Raw genomic sequence first — 20,948 nt, 5'->3', positions numbered from 1 at the left:
CAACACCGTCCTGCCCTAAGGCAACAGGCCAGGAGTAACCACCCCCCCCAGCCCCCCAGCCCCAAACAAAGGGGCAGGAGAGGTGAGCATGAGCGACGCACTCCTGGCTTCCCATTATCGGCCTGTGACCCTCCAGCCTCTGACCCAAAGGTCAAAGGATCCTGTTCTGGAAATGGACAGAAATCAGGCTGCAGTGTGGCTCCTGTTCAGCCAGAGCGTCTCTGAGAAAGAAAAGGCTCTGCCATTCCCAACCCTATCGAGTTCTACCGTCCTGGCCGATCTCTGGAAATAAAGGTGTCACTGAAGGCATGAGGCAAACACCTTTTTAAATTACTGCAAGCTGCGTGTGGAAGCAGAATGCCAGGCTGCGCTCTCAAAGGCCTCATTGTGAGCGCGCCCGTGCCCAAGGCTGCTAATTGCTGGCCCCCTTCCATGGCCTGCACACTCAGCGCCCCATTCGTCTCTCAGTTGTCACTAGTTGTTAGGGGCCTATAAACAGAGAGGAGGCTTTCTTAGCAACCACTGCGAAAAGGCAGAGCCCTGCCTTCCCCTCCCTCCTCCCCTCTCCTCCCCAAGCAAACCTGACAGGAAGGAAAGGAAAAGGAACCTTACAAAGTGACCTGTGAAAGTCAGAACGACCATCCAATATGGGACGTTTCAAAACTGTTGGCTGCCTTGGGCTTGGGGGAGAGGAGGGGAGAATCTCAAGGCGCTCCGGGAAGCCAGCTGCCAACAGATTAAGAGGCGACTAGCAATGATCTCAGCGCCCTTTGTAGGCGTCTGGTCACGCGGTATCTGCAAGATAACCAAGAATACTCCGCTGACGTGATTCGATTTCCTTGCCTTGGAGAACGCTCCGGGCTTCGTCTGGCTATTTTCAGTCTCCGGTGTCAGATGCCACGGGAAGCCATCACAAGGCAGTTCAAGGGTTACACGTTCAGAACAGGTAAACGTTCTGGCAACCAGAGCGGCCCAAAGGGAAAAAAAAAAAAAAAAGCAGCAGAGATACGCACTGAAGGGGGTCTGGGAAGGAGGGGCAGTGGGAAGACAGGCCTTTTGTTGGCAGCTGCAGCAGGACCTGGGATGGATGCTACATTTCAGAGAGAGAACGACGGAAAACCATTCCATCTGCAAAGAGAGCAGGAACCTTGACCTTACCGAAGAACAGTGCAGAGGATCCGCGGGGGTGAGCCTGGCCATTGAAGCTTTCAGGGAGTTTACAATGTTTCTGGAGTCAGATCAGTTTGCTCTTGCCAGCTTGAGAACAGCCCGTTTGGAAAACAGGACTCGTAGGCATGGAAACAGCAGTCAACTTGGTCACGAAAGTCATTCCGGGGTTTACTGGAGAAACTGTGAGAAGCCTCCGAGGGAAGGCTAGCTTTGGTGCGATTCTGGGAGGCCAGACCGTTGGAAATCTTAAATGAGCAGAACTAAAGTATGCTACGTGGAAAGAATTAAATGTTCGTGAGTTGTGATCCTTCAAGTGCGATCTGTCTGCAAGTATCAGGGTTGCTAATAATCAAAACAATGAGCGTGAAAGACACCCAGAAGAAAATACTTAAATTCCGTAATTCCATGATGCCCTTGAAGACATAGTGAGAGATTGTTCAGAACAGAACCCTCATGAATATTGTTTCAAAATGGGAAAATATTGTGAACAAAAGGCCTTTATTGATTATCAACTTTCACAGCGTCTCGTGTTGGTCTTCATTTCGCCCTTTGGTTGGGGGTATCGCTACTGCATTACAGATAAGGGAACTGAGGCCAGAGGAGCTGAGGTTGGTAGTCAGCAGAGCCAGGCTTATGATCTCCGCCAGGACTCATTCACCCCTTCCCCCAGCCTCCATCCTGCACATGCTGGGATGTAGGTAAGGATGCACTGACATGTCGGGGCGTAAAAGGTCACTCCTATGGTGCTGGTACCCCAAAAAATGTCATTGCAGCAACAAGCAGAGGTCTTAGTATTTTTAATGTAAAAATGGGAAACGGAGTTGTATATTGTCCCTGTATTTTTAAAAAGCTCCTCCTGGCCCAGCCGGTGAGGCTCAGTGATTGAACATTGACCGATGAACCAGGAGCTCACGGTTTGATTCCCAGTCAGGGCACAGGCTGGGTCGCGGGCTCGATCCCCAGTGTGGGGCGTGCAGGAGGCAACTGATCAGTGATTCCCTCTCATTATTGATGTTTCTATCTTTCTTCCTCTCCCTTCCTCTCTGAAGTCAATAAAAAAAATATATTTTTAAAAAGCTCCTTCTGTTTCCTCTCTTTCTTCCTTTTTTCTTTCTCTTTCCTCTTTTGTGCATTCACCTTACATTGGAGCCCCACGCACTCTTATACACCATCACCACGTCCCGGGGAGCTAACATGAGCTCAGGGCTTCCCAGGGCACATGCTCCATGACCAGATGGCACTTCAGGGACCACTCCACCCACTTCCTCCTGCTCATTCAAGACTTCCAGCCCTTTACCCGGCTCCAGCTGCTTTGTTTGCTGATAACTTAATAGGACAGACTGTAATGGGCAGCATCAAGCTTACAGAGCAAGCTGGAGAATTAGTCATGGCTGCCGCCAACTTCTCATAACCTTTGGTCTCCTGGGATGCCCTGCATTCCTGGCCAGAGTAATGGTGGAGAGTGGAAACTGGAGGAAACACATACTAGAGGTAAACTGTGTGGTGTGGCTCACCTGGGCTGCCAGGCTTTGAAATCCATAGGCAGTGTTATGATTTGAGGACAGCGATGTGACCATAAGTGATTAGAACTACTGCGGAAATCACCATATTCCAACCTCCAAACAATGTTTAATCACTTTTTTCCTTTTCCACTCCTCTCAAATTGAAATTTAGAGATTTAAGAAATAAATGTTTTCCTAGCAGGATACTAAAAGGAGTGTTTCTGTTAACCTCAGCTACAATGGGTCTCCTAGTAACTTGAAGAATATGAATTTTCTTTCCTACGTGTTCAACTTAATATGACATAAGAGAAGAAAGGGAAGGGAGAGCTCCAAAAATTTCTTTAGTCATTAAAAAACAAAAATTCTCCAGGATTATTTGTAATACACATAATTGTATACATTTGCAACCATTCGTTTATGTGAATTTATACTTTAGGAAAATGTAACATAGACTAACAGTGCCAAGTGTTGGCAAGGACATGGAGTAACTGGAACTCTCCTACACTGCTGGTAGGAATGTAAAGGCACTTAGAAAAACTACTGGGCAGTCTCTTAAAAAGTTAAATGTTCACCTTGCATAGAATCCAGTCCATCCACTTCCAGGTATTCACCCAAAATTCACACCCATCTTCCCAGGAGCGTGTAGGCCTACCTGTCATGCAAATGCCATCACCTAAGTACCAGAACTATGGGAATAAATAGAAGCAGGTGTCCTCTCCACACCTGTACCTGGGCTGTCTCCAGGTGGAAAGGAAGAGACCAGGATAAAGCAAAGTGGCAGACGGGTCCTATTGTGTTGAGAGTTTGTGTCTGAGGAAAAGAGACCCAGACCTTTCGCAAAAACACATTAGACAACTAGACACATGTCCTTCCCCACGTTCTCCCAATGACAGAGGCCTGGGGCATCTCCGTCCGACTGACTCCTGCAGCACGTTAATTCCACAGGGGAGCAAGGGTCACCAGGAGCCCTGCACCAGGGACAGAGGCGCGGTCATTTCTGTGCTTAATTCACATCAATACTGACTTTTCACGCATCTTGTCTAAGTGAAAATTCGCGTGTCAATTAATTTTCAACATTGCATACTCGCAGTGTATGACTTTATTCTTGACAAGTTCATAAGTACAGCCTGTGCTTAGCTCTCCAAGTAGGAAAAAAAAGTATGTACTTTCCAGTTTAGAAGGGAATGCGTACTTTGTACACTTAGTCATATTTATCACGTTTGCTCGGTTTTAAGCTTTTTGCTCACAAACCATAAGAAGAGGTTTAAATAAAGTGAAAAGGAAATTTGGTTCTATCCATCAATACACTAAAACACAACCAAAATTAGATGCCATAAGGTTACACCATTTCATCACTTATAATTAATATTGTCTGAGCAGGCCCCTTCTGAGAAAATACTTATAAACATTTCATTTCCTCCAGAGAAATTCATCCGGTTTCCCCACAAATTGAAAATGTATATAGTGAGTTAGTGAAAAAAGAGAAAACCTTCGCAGCCTCATTAACTAATTTTAAAATGAAATTTATTATAGAAACATATTCTTCCATCTAAATAGTCAGAAAATGAGTTGATTTTTGAAGCTTTCTGCTTTTTTTAAAGAAAAAGTCTGGCCGTAGAGTAACTACACTTTTGAGCCAGGTAATCACTCTTTTGCTCAAATCAAAATTTAGGACTAACATTTAAATCAGGAATAAGTAAAAGAAAATGTCGGATGCATCCTTTTTCCTTTTTCACTAGAAATGTTCATTTCTCAGATCAGAAGAGATAAACTGTTTCTTATGTTTCCTCCTTGCATGTGTTAAATAGGGTCTTTTGATTCACTTGGGCAATATACTATCTAGCAATAAGAGAGGCAGGAATTGTGCAAGAACCCACCCAGGATACGGCTCAAGAACTGAAAAATTCTGGTGTTGCCCTGGGACTGGGTGTCGCAGGCAGAATTCTAAGATGGCCCCAAGCTTTATACCCCCAGCGTACACACCTGTATCACCTTCACCCCTTGAATGTGGAGACAACTGAGTATAGTTCTCCCCTTGATTACCTTGTCACACAACACACCACAGTAGAAGACTGGAATAAGATCCCCCACTGGCCCTGAAAAAGCAAACTCCCACGTGGTAGAGAGAGCCATGTGTTAGGGAATGACAGGCAGCATCTATGAGCTGAGGCCCGCAGTCCTACAACCATAAGGAACTGAATTCTGACAATAATCAGTGAGCTTGAAAGAAGACCCTGAGCCTCATCCAACAGCAGCCCCAGCCAACACCTTGACTTCCCAGCCTGGGAGACCCTAAGCAGAGGGCCCAGCTAAGCAGTGCCTGGATTCCTGGCCCACAGAAACTGTGAGATAATGTATTTGTGTGTCTTAAGCCACTAAGTTTGTGTTCATTTATTATTCAGCAATAGAAAACTAATACACTGAGCTACCTTCTTGCCCCTCAGGGATAGAAACGTGACAATTCCTACCATTCTGGAGACAAGCAGTACACATCATCATTCTCTGCCTTTTGACTCCTCATACTCATGGCTCCTCATGGGTTCTTCAAGACCCTCCTGCCTCGTGTCTATGTGTCTTTTCTATTTATGTTCACACTTATAGGTGAATGCCTGTCTCTGTCTCAGAGAAGCTGGGCAGACAAAAGAAAGATATCCTTATAAGCACCTTATTTTACTGACACACCTTCAAAATGTCAACTAATCCTCATAACAACCTTTTGAGACCAGTACCATTAGTATTCTCATTTTTGTAATAAATTAAGGAGTTCGGCAACCTAAGTGGGGAAGCCAACCTCAAACCCAAGACAGCCTGCTCTGTCTTTTTCTTTCCTCCTCTTCTGCACTGCTTTTAACTTGAACAGGAGGTTCTCATGAATGCCATATAGGTAGTGAAATCTCGGCCCTACGGTACTGATAATATATAGCCTATTCTTTCCTCTTAAGACAAACCAAGGACAAGCCACTAGGGAGCCATCATGAGCTAATTATTGTTGCTCTTGATTCCCCTATTGAACCTGAGACAGGAGGACTTAGGTATAAACATGGGCTGCTCTATGCAAATTAGTTACCTCTATGAGCTTCAGTTTTCTTCCATCGTGTTGCCGTACAGAAGCTCAGTCAATTGTAGCTGGTTGTCGTAGTGGTCATGGTTATTTGTCAAGTGTACCTGCCATATCTTATACCTCTAGAGCTTAACAACAATTAAGCAACTTCTGAGTAGGACTCTGATGAATGTGTTACTTAGTTAATTCATAGACTAATTTGAAAGGATGTCCACACTAGTGGAGAAGTTCCCAGGAAAGAATGAATAGATTCTTTTTTTCTTATGGGAAATATCGTCTCAAGAATTTAAGAGCATTCGGAAGACCTCATAAGCGGTAGACTAGGAATGGATTTGTTCAAGGCATATCACAATTCTACTTTTGGAACTCTCTGAATGGGCCAGATCATCTCCAGCAGAAAATTTCCAGGAAGTTCAACATCATATTAAAACTACATTGAGTCAACCTGTGGAATAAAGAAAAAGAGCACGGACTTCAGAGTTGCATCTACCTGGATTCAAATCTTGCCTCTGCCATTTATTGTCTGGGCTTCTCTGAGTATGTACTTAGCTGGCTTGTGTCTTGCTTGCCTCATAAATACAATGGGGATATTAACAGTGTTTTCTTCCTGGTGTTATGAAGAGTATGAAGTGAGTTAATATATTTACAGCACTTAGAACAGTGGCTGGAATGTGGAAAGCATCAGTGAACTTCAAAGTTTGTAAATTCAACCAAAGTTTATTGAGTCTCTACTATGCATCAGGCACTATGCTGAGCATTGTGAATACAAAAGGTGAGAGAGGAAGAGGAAAAAAAATTAATGTTTACTGAGTGTCTGAATAAATCACTATGACAGGTGTTCAGTATCCATTATCTTCATTTTTAATTAGTAACTTTATTAGGTAGATTTTATTGGCCCTATTTTACAAATAAAGAATGTAGGTAACAGATTAACCATATTTCTTAGGGTCACAGAGCTAGTAACTGGTAAAGCAGGGAATCAAGACCAATACTAGGCTCAGTCCTGCATTTGCTATAACTAAGACACAATCCCTTGGTAGAGAATGAAAACCTAGTGAAGATCTACATGTAAATGACGAAACAGAATACATATGTAGAGAAGAGATATTTGCCTTCAGGAGTGAGGACTGCCTTGGGTGGATAAAACCTCTCTAGGGCCTTCCAGGGGAAAGGGGGGGGAGTCAAATACAGATTCAGAGGCACAAAAAAGGCCTGAGGTATTGGAGGATCAGCAAAGAAAAATGACCAAAAATGCTCTCTCTGTGAATGAGAACTTGAGAGCCCAGCGGTCTCTCCCCATCGAGCATGTTGCTACTTGCTGTGCTGCCAGTTCCTCGTCTCTGCTGACAAGTCAGCAGTTTCTAATCGTGGCGCCTAACTGCTCGGTGTCATTCCTTTTTCCAGCAGCTCACGTCTAGGTCTGTGTGTGCTGTATGACGTTGAGTCAGCTACGACTGCAACCCTATGAATGGGTGATGTCCACCGTGGCCTGTCCTCCACAGCCCAGCTCGGCACCTGTGGGCTCACGCCTGTGTCTTCTTTCATGGACTCAAGTCATCTCAGAGTTGGTCTTCCTCTGTTCCTGCTGCCTTCTATTTTCCCAGCGTGTTTGTCTTTTCCAAGGAACCCCACTACTCATGATGTGCCCTGTGTGGGACGGCTTCAGTGTTGTCATGGTCCCCCCCCCCCCCCCCATGATGTTGCAGGCTTAGTTTGCTCTAGGTCTACCGCACACCTGTCTCAGCCTCACCTTTAAGGTATGTCTGCCGTCCTCCTTGTTTGTGGCTCCCACTGCAGTTTATGTTACAGCATTTACTCTGTCCCCTTGGTGACTGGATTGATCCACACGGCTGCCACGACCTGCTCCTTCAGTTTCATCTGCTTTCGATTTCTTGCACCAATTCCATCAGCTTAAGCATATTTATTTTCCCAAGGTGTTTCAGCCCTGATTTTTCAGCCCTGCCTTCATTCCACGCAAAAATTAATCCTTCTGCTTTGTTACCAGGCTACTTCCTACAGACCTCTCTTAGAGCCGTGATTATGTTATAATGACTGTTTATGTACCGCTTTCCTTTCATATGAATTCCTCAAGTCAAGCATCAGTCCTGTTCGTCTCCAATGTCTAGTCCAGTGCCTAACATAAAGATTTGATAAATAAACAAATGAATGAATGAATGATGACCCAAAGGCCCTTGCCAGACATCTATGATCCTCCATTAAATGAGTCTGCCTAACCTAGCCAACATTTCCTTCCAATAACCTTAAGAAACATGTTGGCTGGTCTTCTCATTACTCAGTATTTCTCCCACCGTTCCAGCCATTATCCAAGCTCTCCACTGCCTCTTCCATTGCCTTAAATCCATACAAGATGTTTTTTCTACCTACATAGTTCTGCTAATGTTTACCAGCCTACAAAGCTAGATCCTCCCACTCTTCTCTGCCAAGTAAGATCCAACGTTTCCCTTATGATGTGCAAGACATCCAGGTAGCCTTCCCAGCTGTTTCCCATGCCTACACTTCTTTTTTAAGTATTATCTTTCAATTTTGAAATCTCTAACATTCATTCTACCCAGGTATCACCCCGAAGTTATTTTATACAGCATATCTTGTCTTCTCAACGTCAGGAAATGTCACTTCTTATTTTATTTTTATCTGCCTCTCCACAATGTTAGGACCATAGAAGTTTATTTTTTAATATTTTTTATTGATTTCAGAGAGGGAGAGAGAGAGAGAAACATCAATGATGTCAGACAATCATTGATCCGCTGTCTCCTGCATGCCCCACACTGGGGATCGAGCCTGCAACCTGGGCATGTGCAGGAATCGAACCTCCTAGTTCATAGATCTATGCTCAACCACTGAGCCATGCCAGCCAGACAAAGTTTATTAAACAAACAAATAAGCAAGGAGCTGGTAGATTCACAGTGGCTATTTAATGGTTAATTTAATACCATATTATCTAAGAATATGTCTGGTAGTAATAAGAAGTTACTGTTTCTATTACCGGGATCATTAAGTATTGTATATGAACAGGAAATTGTATGAGGACTCAGGCTAACACTTCTCTCGTAAGAGAACTGAGATATAACTGACCTTGGCCATGTGTAAATATTTTCAGGGGATATGATACAACGTGCCCAGGTCCAAGACTATGCAGTTGTCCCAGCGTTGGATTTTTCTGGCCTGGGAGCTCACTCTGTGATCCTCTAATACACAGGCTCCTGAGTCTGCAGAGTCCATTTGTACTCCGGGTCCAGCTCATGGACGTAGGCTGCGCCTTTCACTCTGATCCCTGCAGCTCTGGCAGACAGCACCCCATTTCCATCCAAACCTCCTCGTCTGGATGAACAGGTCCATCTTTGCCAGAAGAGGCCTCAGACCTAAACCAAGTAGAGCAGCTGTTTGTCAAGGTGATGTCTGATTCTAACAATCACCATGGAGCCGAGCCACTGAGGATTAAATGGCAACATGGAAAATAATGATGTAACGGCCTTATCCATCTTTTTAAAGGACCTGTCTACTTGGCTCTGACCTGTAGGCCTTCAGTAAAACTCGTCCTCATTTATGTTCTTCGTACATATGTGGAAAGAATATAACAAAATACTTTTACAAACTTCTTTTAATTGGAAATCTTGAAGGAAATTTTAAACATCTTAAACTTGAATAGAAAGAAGACAGAAAGAAAAGAAGTTCTTTAGAATTAATTCTCCTTCCTCAATTATTGAGGGGTTCCCTCTAGACACTTAAAACTTCAGAACATCAAATTTTAAACTAAATCTCTGACCCAAATCAGTCAAATCTCAATCTCAAATTGTTCTAATCTGGGATAAAAAGAGGGTCACAATTAAAGACAGAAGATCAGGACACTGGCTCTGCCCCCACAATGCCATGTAACTTCAAGAGAGTTCCCTTGAATTCATCCCCAGTTCTCCTTTACTTCCCCAGGGGAGACTCTCCATGGGCTTCCCATGCCATGTTTCATGGTCTGGCTTCTACAACTGTTTACACCAAAAATAGCAGTTTATGCCAATGAAACTTGATAAAGTCAATATCACCCATACCCAGAGAAGCTGCCATCTCCCTGCCAATGCCGCAGAAGTCACTGATCGTGATAACAGTTCCCAGGAGAGTGGGCAATACAGCCACATCAAATCTGTGATGCCCTCCCAGAGGCAATGATCCTGCTGCTAATGACTACCTATGTATGCCCAGTCACCAATGCCCACACCCACACTGAGGGCATGACTGGCCAAGGAAAATGCTCTCTGAAGCTACCAGTTTGCTGGCACCTGTGTAACTGGCCATATGTTGTATAAATCACATAGCTATTTTGATAAAATCAGCCTTTCTCATTCTTATAACTTCTTGCCTTAGGGCTTAGAAACACATTGATATGGCTGATCTGGAATGATAACTATTGGGTATACTCCTCTCCTTTTATTTATTTTTTTAAATATATTTTTATTGATTTCAGAGAGGAAAGGAGAGGGAGAGAGAGATAAAAAACATCAATGATGAGAAAGAATCATTGATTGGCTGTCTCCTGCATGTCCACTACTGGGGATGGAGCACAACCCGGGACCCTTCAGTTCACAGGCCGACACTCTATCCACTGAACCAAACCGGCGAGGGCTACACTCCTCCCCTTTTAAACTAGTCCATGGACTTGTACCAACCTTTGAGTACTTATCCACCTCTTATTCCCTCTTCCCTTAGGATCAATTTCTTCAGAAGGGGGATCTTATGTAACTACTCTTCACTTAAATATCCAATTAGTACCATGTAGGCTCACAAATCCTCTACACATGCCCCAGTTATTTTGAATTCCAGGGTACGCCTACTGCAAATATCTTTTATTGAGAGCATTTACTTCAAAGACAATAAGAAATGGTCTTATGTTTATTCAGGCCAACTGGTGGAGAAACCTATAAGTTCAAAACTTGAGCTGCAGAGGAGGTCAGCTCCATTTTGACCACTTGGTGTTTTTGTTTTGTTTATGCCCCTAGAATAATTTCATGATCATCTTTATTTTTTATTTTTTTATCCTCACCTAGGGATATGTTTATTGATTTTCGAGAGAAAGGAGGGGGGAAAGAGGGAGAGAGAGAAACATTGATTGGTTGCCTCCCTTACGTTCCCTGGCCAGGGATCAAACTGCAACCTAGGTATGTGCCCTGACCTGGAATCGAACCTGAAACCTTTTGGTACTGAACAATGCTCCAACCAACTGAGCCATCCAGCCAGGGCCCATGATCTTTGTTAAATAAGTTAAAACCTGTGTCCTAATTCTGAGAGAGGGCCCATCAAAAACTTAATAGAAGATGGTAGCGATATTTAACATCAATAAAAGAAGTTCCACATTCTTAACAATTCATTTAAAACTGCAGTAATCGGTTATATTTGGTAACAATGCGAGGATCTGAAGATTCTGTAGACAATTCTAGAGACCTTTTCTAATGTGAGGCCCCAATGGAAGACCCCTAAGCAGATGCTACTGAGGGCTCTGAGGGCACCAGCTGCACTACTCTGGCCTCCCCATCACAGCTGGATGACCAAGCAAGAGTAAAGCTCCTAGACAGACTAATTCTGCGTCTTCTATTTTAAACTGCTTTGTAACATAAAGTCGGACATGCCTGCAATTCTAGGAATGCCTAAGCCTCCGACCAACCTCTCAAGTCAATCACCATGTCATCAACCTTCAAAAAAATATTTAGCTATAAAGATATCTTGCTTCTAATGAGGCCCTGTGTTATTTAAAAGTACATTGTAAGCTGGGGGGAACCTAAATTTAACCCACGAGAGAGACACAATACAGCACAATTAGTTAAGCATGTCTCTACTAAGTAGATGAACATATAGCACGTGAATGGCAGACAACCTTTAAAGTAGCTTCTCTCTGACACCTATAGATGCAAATTTTTCTTTTTAATCTTGGCTTCCCTTAAATATCAAGCAGCCAGGTAAACTCACACTGCATCCTTTATATTTCATTCGCAGATTAGCATAATGTTCAAACTAATGCTCATATTTTTAGGCATCACAATATCTTGTAAAACACATCATCAACTAACATTTTTTAAGATGTTGGAAACATCTTATAGTATCTTTTAAATCAAAATATCTTTTACGGTTTGCCTTTTGGAACATTAGTAACCTGTGGCAGGTCAATTTGCTAGTTGGAGAAAGGAAGTTAAAGAAATGCAAGTCAAAGAATTCAACTGCCATATCAACAAACAGGCTTCAATCCAGTTCATGCCAGCAGACCACAGCCATGAGTGCAGCCAACCACCAAAAGCAATGAGGTCCCTAGTTATAGAGAAACTGGATGAGAAATTGCAGTCAAAGCCTTCTACCCTGAGTACCTCAGAGAGTTCTGTAGCCACAAGAAGTGTTACATGGTTGGAGAAAAGGTGCCGGGTCAGAACTATGGACTTTGAGGCTAGAGACCTGGTTTAAGGCGGAGCATGGAGGCCTTATGGGCTCAGCTAAGGAGTTTGATATTTATCCTGAATGCTACTGGGGAGCCCGTGAGGAATTTTAAACAGATAAGGTACATGATTGCGCTTCTACTTGAGAAGAGATCAGTTTGGCAGCGTTGTGCAGAGTGAACTGGAGGGGGAACCAAAGGCCAGGAAAGAAGAGGGGAGACCATGCTAGTCATCCTAGGAGGAACCTGCAGGTGCCTTAACTAAAGGAGTGGACACTGGACAAGAGCTAGTGACGGACTGAGGTCATCTAGGGGACTTGGCGAGCAGTCATTATGTTTGGGGGCGGGGGCTGGAGGGGAGGAGTGGAAGAGCCTTGAATGACTATCATGGTGGTGCTCTTCACTAGGACAGGGGGTGGGGAGAACTAAGCAAAAGAGTTGGGTATTGGTCAAGTTAAGTTTGAGTTCCTCTGAGAGAAAAGTTGAATAGATGCTTCAATATATGGATCTTGCATCTGGCAGGGGGGAGGGGGCGGAAACATCTAATAATGGGATCTAGATTTGATGGGGGGGAGGCAGGCTTTAATTTTTAAATAGAAAAGCCTTGGGTTTTGATGTAACCCCCAGTGATATTCCAAATATGAGATGAGTCTGGAAATCACTGACATTGAAGGGGCAATTATAGGAGGGGCCTTCTAAAGGGTCTATGAGGGGCATTCAGTGACATTTGTCAGAAAATCCAGAAGATTCTGGTATGACAGGATCCAAGGGATGGATGGTTTTAACGGACTGCCTAAGCCCATGGCCTTCGCTGAGTTTGGTTTTAATTTGCACCGTGACCATCCACGAATATGTCTAACACTAGTGATTCCATTGTTCTGGGGGAGCAGCAAGCGCATTTTCCTGGCAGATGGCTTTCCTGTAGAGAGAAGACCTTCCCTCCAACCACTGCCACTTGGCCAGCACTTGGAACCTAACATGCTCATTTCCTGCGCAGTGTCACCATAAAAAAATGAACAAAACAGGGCAGAAGGATCTTTCTCCTTCACTCCAGAATGTGTCCCCCACATTAAAGGAGGCTGAGCCCATTGTGCTAGAAGAAGAATGACATTTTCCATATAATTTAAATATGGTCTACACAGCGTAATTAGTCATTAGTTATTATCCATATTTATTTGAAGTCAAAGCATGTCTTAAAAAAAGAAAATTAGACTCCACTAGAATGACTATATATGGAGCGTGGTCCTTTCTTTCCATAACTGACATGTTGAGTACAGAACACACACATTTTATTTGTTAGGAGACCAGCCACGGAGCCCAGTGGTGAAACAGGTGGAAATGCTCAGGGCCGGGCCAAAGTGTCTGTGATAGATTAAACTCTAGCATTTGTGCTTTGCTCCGAACCTTCAGAGTGACTAAACCCAGGCCAGGCATTCAGTCATCCACACTGAGAGCTCCCTGTACACTCCCCCGAGGTTTCCATTCACTCCATTCTCATTTGAAATGTTTTCATAGTGATGATAAATGGACTCCAAATAAAAAAGCCCCAAACACATGGTCTCTGTTACTGAAGCCCGGGTTCAGATGCGTATGTGTTATAACCACACACCCCAGCTCTTCTGCTTGCTCTCTAGTGTCGTTAGGAAAGTGAAGGGAGCCTGGCCAGCATGGCTCAGTGGCTGAGCGTCAACCTGTAAACCAGGAGGTCATGGTTCAATTCCCAGTCAGGGCAAGCCTGGGTTGTGGGCTCGATCCCCAGTAGGGGGTGTGCAGGAGGCAGCCAGTAGGTGATTCTCTCTCATCATTGATGTTTCTCTCTCTCCCTCTCCCTTCCTCTCTCTGAAATCAATAAAAATATTTTTAAAAAGAAAGAAAGTGAAGGGACATTGAGAGAGACTTGGAGAGCAGTTAACCCTAGCAAGTAAAATCCCAGTGGACTGAACACAGGGCCTGGGATTTCCTGAGACACATTCAGGCAGGAATTTCTAGGATCCTGACAGCAGCATTAACAGGCTGCGCTGAGTGGGGTCAACTTTGACCTTGTGAGGAGTCCTTTTGCACAGTGGTCCAGGACTCTACCTTAGTCCCCAGGGAGACCTACACTCAGTTTGAACAGAGCTGCTGGCTTTTCAATGACTTCAAACCATTGAACTAGACAGTGTGTACAGGTTGTTGAAAGCATGCTGGGGTCCATAAACCCCAGCAAACGTGTATTAAGAGGCAGCATGGAAGAGTAGAAGAATCAGGAGGTGACAGAAAAGGGCAGACCCAGGTTTGAATCTAGCTCTGTCTTACCAGGTATAAGATTTCAGATAAATTTATCACTTCCTCACAGTCTCTGTAGCCTAGGATGATAATATCTGTCTGACAGGATTGTTTTAAGAACTAGAAATCAGCACATTAAATGCTTAACACAATGTCAGACATATTATGGTAGATCTTCTGATCAAGTTCACGTTCACAGAAACAGGTCATTAGTCCACGAAGACAATCCAGTAAGGATGGGAATATTCCAGGTAAGCTGCTTCAATGGGAAAACATGTTGAAATCTCCCCTCCCTGACCAACTCTTCTCTCTCTCTTCTCCCCTCCTTTCCTCCCTCCCCTCCTTCTTCTCCCCTCCCCTCCTCTCTCTTCCCTTCTCCTCTATCTCTCTGACCCTGCATTTGCAAATGCACTAGCACCAACATGACAGCCACCAGCAGTAACAGAAGCTGCTAAGAGAGGCCCCTATTTGCTGTTCAGCCCATAATGCCTCAGTTCATGTCTCTAGCATACTAATGATTTCCAGGACTGTTATTAGTTAATTCAGTACACATAGTGGGAAAATTCAGTGACATTTGGTGGGGAATACCAAATGAACTTGAGCCGAGCCACCACATCATCCCAAGGAGTGTGACGACGACATGGGAATGAAACAATAAGGTTTTTGCCAGCACTGAGGGCAGGCACAAAGCATGGGATTCAGCCTGGCTCATTCCCCAGAAGAGATTTCACAGAGACCCAAATCCTCCAAAGCATGGAAATCACATGGGTTCGGACCAAAGAGGAAGTCAGACACAATGTGTGGAAGGGCCTGAGAGCACTGGCTGGCTGCCCAGGCCCTTGGATAAGCTGGTTTGCATAGCCAAGCCAGCAAGTACATTCAAGTACAGCAACAGCAAGGTGAAGTTGAAGGAGATGAAACTATAAACAACAGGCATTGCGGCAGTTGTCAGGGAAGGTGCTTCTTTGTAGAACTATTGTAGAAGGAAGGCTTGAGAAAGAAGAATTAGCTTCCCCAAACCAAAAAATCTCAAGGCCAAAACCTGTTTCTACTGATCAATAATTACTGACCACCTCCTCAGGGCCCAGCACTGGATGGCAGTTGTGATAGACTCCAAAGAAATACAGTCCCTGTCCTGGAGGAGCCAACTGTCCAGTTGGGAATGCAAAAATAGCTCTCCTGAAAAATCATCCTTGTAAAATTCATCCTCCCAAAGTTCAGATCCATGCCTGTTGCTTTGTTTAACCCCAGCACCTAACACACTGCCAAGTGCTTGGTTAAATGGAAAATAGCTAAGTTCAAAATAATGATATATTGACTAGAAATAAGAGCTGAGTAAAGAGAAAGTTTAATATAGATACAGGTGGTCAATCATGTCATTCCAGAAAATGTGGAAAGTTGGAAGTGACAGAGAAGAGAGAACATACTAGAAAAGAGCACATACAAAAACATAGTATAAGAAATTATAATCCTACACGTTGATTTGAATTATCATTTCTTAATGGGTGGTCCACAGACCACCTACAATAAAGTTTGGCCCCAGCAACTGAATTCAAATCTCTTGAGAGTGCAACCCAGGAGTTTGCATTTTTAATAAGCACTCAGACTCTTTTAATGCTCATCAAAACTCAGAACCATTGGTTAAGGTAATTGCAGATTCAAACAAAAACATACTCTTCCCTTAAAGTCAGGCAGAATGAAAAAATGGGTAGGGAAGGAAACAGAGAGGAAGGAAGGAAGGAAGGAAGGAAGGAAGGAAGGAAGGAAGGAAGGAAGGAAGGAAGGAAGGAAGGAGAAAAGAAAAAAATCTTAAGTATAAAAAACAACCCGGGAAGAGAAGTCAGAGCCCACTTGGCAAGCTCTACAGTGACTGTTATGTGATGAGGAGGCCATGTCCGTGGCACATATCAAATGATAAAAAGCCATCAGAGACGTTCATCAGCAGAGGTTGGCTCTATCCTAGGGGCAAGGAAGTGCTACTATAGGTTCCTACCCAAGAGGACGGAGTATTTCAATCTGGCAGTTGTCTTTGAGGTACAAAGAATGGGAGAGATTTGGGGCAAGGAGGCAATCTCAGAACACTTTTCACTATCCAGAGGTGAAGTCACTAAGTTCCTGAAAGAAGCAGGTAGAATTTTAAATGAAGAGAACTAGTCTATTCTGATAGCACAGCTCAGCTTCCGGGAACTTCATCCAGAAGGGCCCTGTCCTCTTCGTGATCTATACTTCTATCTCGCATGTCAATCCCCTGAAGTTGCTTAATCCACATACTTCTTGGTTCTTGAGCATCTTCTTTATTCTGACTTCAGAAAACATTACTAAGCTTCCATCTCAAAAAAAAAAAAGTGTTTTCACTTGACCTGCATCCCCCTTAGCTGATCAGACCACCCTCAATCTTCCCTTTCCTTTCATTAATAAATTCCTTGAACAGATCATCTATATTCTCCTCTCCTCGAATTATTCTTCACAGCATGGTAGTCTGCTTCGGTTCTCACGGTTCCTTTGACTCTGCTCTGAGACCTGTACCTAATAGGCACTTACTAGTACCATTACAACTTTCACCTCACTTCCCTGGGATAGTTGCCTTCTCTCCTTGAATTTCTCTCCTCACTTGTCTTATGTGCCAGCACTTTCATGGTTTTCTTTGAACATTTTGCAAGAGGAAAACCATTTTATTCTATGGTTTTCTTACTCTCCTGCCCATGAATGCTGCTGTTTCTCAGAGCTTAATCATTAACCCTTTTTTCTTGTCACCTCACATACCCAATTTCCTTCTGCGATTTCATGCTGTATCTGTTACTTTGCTGTCTAATAAATTATCCTAAGATTCAGTAGTTTTTCTGACTATATAGTGCACTGATTGAAAGGCCAAAATATGGAGCCAGATGTTTCAGTGATACCCTAGCTCCATTGTACTTGTTCTGTGAACTTAGACAAGTTATTTAGCATCTTTGTTAAAATGATGATAATAATAGTACTTGCCTCCCAGAATTATTGTGAAGTTTATGTGAATTAATAAATACAAAATTCTTTGAAGTGTGTCTGGCTAAGTGCATGTAATCATTTGCTGCCATTATTATTATTATTATTATTATTATTATTACTACTACTACTTCTACTACTACTAGAGGCCCGATGCATGAATTCGTGCATGTGTGGGGTCCCTCGGCCTGGCCAGCGAACGGGGCCATCTCGCACAGTTGGCTAGACCCAGCAGCAAGCTAACCTACAGGTTGGAGCATCTGCCCCCTGGTAGTCAGTACACATCATAGTGACTGGTTGAGCAGTCGACCAACAGTTGACCAATCGGTCGGACACTTAGCGTATTATGCTTTTATTATATAGGATTGGTATTTCAAACCCAGCATGACCAAAACTGTTCTTTACTCTACCTACCATTCCATAATTAAAACAAAAATACCTTTCTGTACTTCTTATATATTTTCTCCTTGTTAATAATTCCACCATTCACATAATACCCAATGAAGACTTTGGGGAGCCTTCCAAATCTCCTAACCTCTCCCTAATCCTCCAAGTAATATCTGTCCCCAGATTGTGTCAATTTATCTTCCTAATGACTCCCATGTCTGCCCACTCTTTTCCATCCCACTGCCCAAATCAACATCTTCCCCTGGATTATTGCAGTACGTTCTAACTGGACTCCTCGCTTCCTAGCTCCTTCCATTGCGATTCATCCTCCCACCTCCCAGAATGAAGCCTCTAAAAGGCAAATGGTACATGTTGCTTAAAACTCTTCCAAGGCTCTGAATGCTATGACCGTTGTCTCCTGTCCTACCCAATGTTTCCTGCCTCCCGCCACTGCACATCCCATACAGCTCTTTCTGCCTTGAATATCCTCCTTCCTGTTTCCATTCCAATTCCCAGTCCCTGGAAAACTTACTCTTTATGATCCAGCTCTAACATGTCTTCCTCTGGAAACTTTCCCTGACACCTTTACCAGGAGAGTTGGTTACACCCTTCATTCCTATTCCATCACTATACTAGTACACAATACTGCCCCAGTGCTCATCACACTATGTGATCACATTTCACATCTCCATCTTCCTTGTTTTATGACTGCCTAGAGGACAGAAAGTGGGTCTTATTCATCTTTGCATTCCCAGTGCCTGGCATGTCATTGGTGCTCAACAAAAGTTTAGTGAATGAATTAGTGAATGAAACCACAATACATAGCAACATTTGCTACATAGGAAATTTAAAAAGAGGGAAAACTTATCATCCTAGAAGCCTGGAACAGTAGTAGAAAAATGAACAGATAGGAAGAAATGGAAAGGCACAGAGGCCCTGGCCGAGTAGCTCAGTTAGTTAGAGTGTCGTCGCAATACGCTAAGGTTGTGGGTTCCATCCCCAGTCAGGGAATGTACAAGAATCAACCAATGAATGCATAGATAAGTGGAACAACAAAATCAATCTCTCTCTCTCTCTCTCTCTCTCTCTCTCTCTCTCTCTCTCTCTCTCAAAATCAGTGACTTGAAAAGAAGGGAAAGAAAAAGAAAGAAGGAAAAGGAAAAGAAAGGCACAGGCTCTAGCTGGTTTGGCTCAGCAAATAGAGCATTGGCCACGGAGTAAAGGGTCTAGGGTTTGATTCCAGTCAAGGACACATGCCCGGGTTGTGGGCTTGATCCCCAGCAGGGAGGTGGGGGGGGCATGCAGGAGGCAGCCAATCAATGATTCTCTCATTAATGTTTCTATCTCTCCTCTCCCTTCCTCTCTGAAATCAATAAAAATATATTTAAAAGAAAGAAAGAAAGAAAGAAAGAAAGAAAGAAAGAAAGAAAGAAAGAAAGAAAGAAAGAAAGGAAGGAAGAAAGAAAGAAAGAAAGAAAGAAAGAAAGAAAGAAAGAAAGAAAGAAAGAAAGAAAGAAGGCACAGAGGCCAGGAATCAGTTTGGTGTGAGTAATGACAATGATGGATTTGGTTTTGCACAGGTTGCATTATATTTGCACCAATTATATAAAAAGGATCAAAAATAGAAGAGAATCTAAGGTTAAAATTATAGATTTGAGAATTAAAATCGGAGAGATGATTTTTTAACCAACAGAAAGATTTTCCACTTACATCAAAGTAGAATGAAAAATTGACCCTCTTCTAAAAGGAAAAGATTAAAGAACTTCCTAAACATGGTTTAAAATAATAAGTACAAAAGTATTTTTTTAAAGGGGAGACTCATCCAAAAATAACTTCTTAGGACAATACCCACACTAAGAGCAGTACCCTCACCCTGCCTGCAGGGACCACTCAGCCTCAGCTCCTAGGTTTCTGTTACCCTTGCCTCCCATGCTGTCTGCAAAGCCTCAAGGACTCATCAGGTATTATACTGATGGTGTAGAGATATTGCTTACATCCAAATGATGCCAAAAATGGCTGATAAAAAGGCAGAAAACCAAAAATATATAATTGACTGGTTATATAAGCCAGCTATAGAGGTAAGATATAAGTAATTATAATTACACTAGAGGCCCAGTGCATGAAATTTGTGCACAGGTGTGGTCCCTAGGCCTGGCCAGCAATCAGGGCTGATTGGGGCCTTCCGGCTGCCAGCTGGAGCCTTCATTCATTCTGCGCCACCCCCTGGTGGTCAGTGCACATCATAGCAAGCAATCGAACTTGCAAAGGGACACTTTGAATATTAGCCTTTTACTGGTATGTATATATATATATATATATATAGAGAGAGAGAGAGAGAGAGAGAGAGAGAGAGAGAGAGAGAGAGAGGGAGAGGGAGAGGGAGAGAGAGAGAGAAGATTATACCAAATAGCTTGTGAGACATTTTTCTGGATTGACCTTCGTGTGTGTGTAGGGGGGGGGCGGGGGGAGCGCACACATGTGTACGTGCGTACCAAGCAGAGACAGCTAGTGACTGACGGAGAAAATGTGCTTTACAATAACATAGCCAGTCCAATAGGCAAAATCAACAAAGTATATTATAAGTGTGTTCCTGATAACCCAACATGGGCGGGAGGCAGGAAACCTCTATTCCCTGGGATTTTTATACACTCCACCACGGTGGGCACAGCAGAACCCGTCCTGGTTTTGTGATTTACACAGTCCCCAGGCTGGTCCGCTTCGTTCACAGCTCCCTAAATATCTTTTCTCTTTCCTCTCTGAGTCTTCAAACCACTTCCAAACAGACGGCTGGATTAAAAGTCTGTTGCAGCATGCTCTCCTGGACTGATTATGCCCTAGCATATAGGGCGTGACATACAAGACCCTCCTTCTGGGTTTTTAAAGCATTTCTTACTTCTCTCCAGCCTCCTTCCCCCGCTCCTTGGGACTCAGAACATGCTGGGTATAACACCAGAAACACCTGCTTCCGCACTGAGACTAGGCACGCCCCTCCCCACACTCTCCTGGCCTCTCTGCCCACCCCAGGCGGCCGCTGGACCAGACCTGGGTTTGGGATCTCAGTTCTACCACTTACCAGCTGTGTGATCTCACGCAAGTTACTCAACTTGGAGGAAGTGATTTCCTTATCTAAAAAAGAGAGCTGGGAATAATAACA

Source organism: Cnephaeus nilssonii, assembly GCF_951640355.1.
Source record: "Cnephaeus nilssonii genome assembly, chromosome: 8".
Classification (NCBI taxonomy): domain Eukaryota; kingdom Metazoa; phylum Chordata; class Mammalia; order Chiroptera; family Vespertilionidae; genus Cnephaeus; species Cnephaeus nilssonii.
This window is presented reverse-complemented; position numbering follows the sequence as displayed.